The sequence below is a fragment of the Branchiostoma belcheri genome, unplaced genomic scaffold (assembly GCF_001625305.1).
Source record: "Branchiostoma belcheri isolate BF01 breed outbred unplaced genomic scaffold, Haploidv18h27 scaffold75, whole genome shotgun sequence".
NCBI classification, from domain to species: Eukaryota; Metazoa; Chordata; class Leptocardii; order Amphioxiformes; family Branchiostomatidae; genus Branchiostoma; species Branchiostoma belcheri.
The window spans coordinates 199774-202774 of NW_017804409.1; the positions used below are offsets into that span (position 1 = coordinate 199774).

At 41.2% G+C, this 3001-nt stretch overlaps 1 protein-coding gene across 1 annotated transcript in view; it reads right to left on the minus strand.

Moving 5' to 3' along the window:
- LOC109485419 overlaps positions 1 to 1346 on the minus strand; it is a 22681-nt gene extending 21335 nt beyond the window's left edge. The window contains exon 1 of the mRNA XM_019789022.1: positions 1101 to 1346. The gene's annotated coding sequence lies outside the window, so the exon portion shown is untranslated. The remainder of the gene's footprint in view (positions 1 to 1100) is intronic.
- Between the last annotated feature and the right edge of the window lie 1655 nt (positions 1347 to 3001).

The following is a 3001-nucleotide window of genomic DNA, read 5'->3' on the forward strand; positions in this document are numbered from 1 at the left end:
ATATATATATATATATCGCTATGTACTGCTGCAAATTCACAATACCAGCTTTGTATTCCTGTGGTTTAGTACCATTTTTATTTTTGGTCGTTTTTTTTATTCGCCCGCGCGCACTAGTTTGGTGGTCTTCGGAGGATGTCAACCATAAAATTAAGTCGGTGTGGCCTATTAAAGTGTAAAAGGTCGAGGTCGGCAGATGGTGGAAGCAATCCAGACAGTATATATAACTTATAACGTTATTTTCTAGTACTGCACTGAATATGTTCTTTCTCCCTTTCTAGGACAGGTAAAACCAAACGGGGTCACACGACTTAGTCAGAAAGCCCGGCCTTTACAGAACAAAATCGCACCAGTGTGTTGAGAATGAATGGGCCTTTGCCGCACACCCGGCAGAGTAAACTTAGGCCGACATTTGTCTCTTTTTTCACAGCGACATCATTAACGCGTTTGTCAGAGATAAGACTGGTTCTCATGTGTGCACAACTTAGAGCGGAATTTTCCCCCCGTCCTACTTTTTTCAGTTTACGTAATCCTTACAGTCGTTTTGGTGAAGTTGTACTCAATACGTTCGAAAAGATGCCAACCACAGCTGAGCAAAATTATACATGCGTTGTCGGGAGAGGAGTGTCTGAAATACATTGTACTAGCAATATTAATCTCCAAGCAGATCTTTTAATGTGGCTGCAAAGACACTATGAAATTGGCCAGGCTGTATCCATTTGCCAGCAGTAATTACCATGTGCAATTCGTGTGGCGGGCGTAGAAAAAGTAAAGGCACCAATACAAAATAAGAAAACGCGATAAAATGCCTAAAACGCGTTAAATCTAAGCCGAAAGCTAAACCTCCGCTTGGAGAGTATGTATGAACCAGCCTGGGTGCCCGGTGATGTTGTCTACATGGGCCGAACTTTGTTCTGGTAACTAGGCGTTCACAACAAAAGAGAACTTGACGAAGGCGTTTTCTAAAAAAAGTGACCTACAGGAAAAAAAAATTCCACACACTGAACTGTGAGGGAGAATCGGGAAGGCCACAAAATATCGCGCTGCTATAGAAACCAAACTTGAAACAAACCGTGCTGCTTTCTGTCGACAGTTCTTACCTCGCTACGCTGAAATGTTGGGCTTCGCTGTTCTGCCTGGGGTGTAGTCTTGTGGCTTGGTGAGGGGTTTTCTTGAATTGGGGGGTAACACGAACGGAAGGAGATGTCTAGTTAGTAAGACCACCGCCACAAAACCCGACCACCTGGTAGAGATCTCATCATCCGACTTACGGAGAGGCCGACATCCGCGACAGGTGACTGTGTGTAATGTTGCGTCAACGTTTGATCACGTGGTTCAGCATGACAGCGGAGTTACTATGCAGTTTGGACTTGCATCGCTAGAGGACGTGACTATACCGTTCATAAACCAATTACAAGCCTGTCTTTTATTGACTTTGTATTTTACACACGTACGACATTTCCTTTTTATTCTCGACAGTGATAAAGAACAGGGTGATTTTATCAGTAAAACGTTTGAGAAAAGATATCTCCGTTCAAATAAAAAGTGAAGTAAAGCTCAGTAGCTTTACGGTGACCGTGGTCTGGTCTGGACCAGCTGCAGACTACTTTAGAACCGTGACAAGATTGTACAATGTTCCAAGGTTTATCCATAAAACGTCCTTGATTTTACATATCCGGTAGAAGCTCTTGAAAGTGTGAAACTCACATATTGGATCTGCTAAATAGCCCAAATCAAACTTCACTTCTCCACTAAAAATATTTGATTCCATTTTCAGAATGTTTTGCATTAAATATATGGAATATCACCCACTTGCAGAAATAGCTATAGTTTAGAAGAATGTGCGATCTCACCTCGGTCGATATGGACACATGATATTGGAGTTTTCTTTTACACAATCAGAACTGTCTCTTACCTGCTTACCTTTCGACACCTATCAGACACTTTCCTCATAGCATCTGACTGACACAACTTCTTCGCACTATATGTAGCATATATCATAAAGCAAATCTCGAGCTCCTATACATGTTCTACCAACCTGATGAAATTAGTTTCGGAAGGTATGGACAGTCTACTCACCGAGTTAATTCTTTCAGACTCCTTAAAACAGACATTCAGTGTTCAGTGTAGTGACCATGGTACACTCATATATACACAGTGCACCATGAGCGAGCACTGTGCAGACTATTGTGTCTTCAACCCGCATCAGTCAATATAATAGTCAACTTGTGTTTCCTTCTTTCGTCACGACGGTGGTACAAGCAAATAGTGTCGGCCCTCCAAAGTTTACAGGATAAACCATAACATTAAAGGGAAAACACGCAGGTGAGAATTCAAGTGTTTAGATTATGTGGAGTCAAAAGTCTCCTCATAGAGGGACGAGTGGAACTTGAACAAGACATTCGTGTTGTTTAAAGGAAAGTGGATGTGCGGTTGCTAGGGTTGGTCGGGTGACGGGAAACGCAGCATATATTTTTTCTAGGCCATACTTCCTGAAGTGCACTCTATTAAACGCCTGACCAACTACTGGATCTAGCCACAGCTATTGGTCATAAAAACTCCTTGTTCTCACAAATTAGTTAACACATACATATATATGGTGTATTTGGAATCAGTGGTGCCAGAGTATACAGTGCAATTTTACAGAACTTACAGTGCAATTTTACGGAATACAGTACAATCGCATTAGTATACAGTGCAATTTTACGGAATACAGTGCATATATCCTATTAGTATACAGCTAATACAGTGCAATTTTACCAGTAACATCGCACTGTATACTAGTAAAATTGCACCGTATTCCGTAAAATTGCACTATATACTAATACCATTGAACTGTATTCTGTAAACTTGCACTGTATGCTAGTAAATTGCACTGTATTCCGTAAAATTGCATGTATTCCGTAAAATTGCATTGTATTCCGTAAAATTGCATTGTATTCCGTAAAATTGCACTGTATACTCTGGCACCCCTAGGGATCGTTGTCCTGAATTCCTTGGT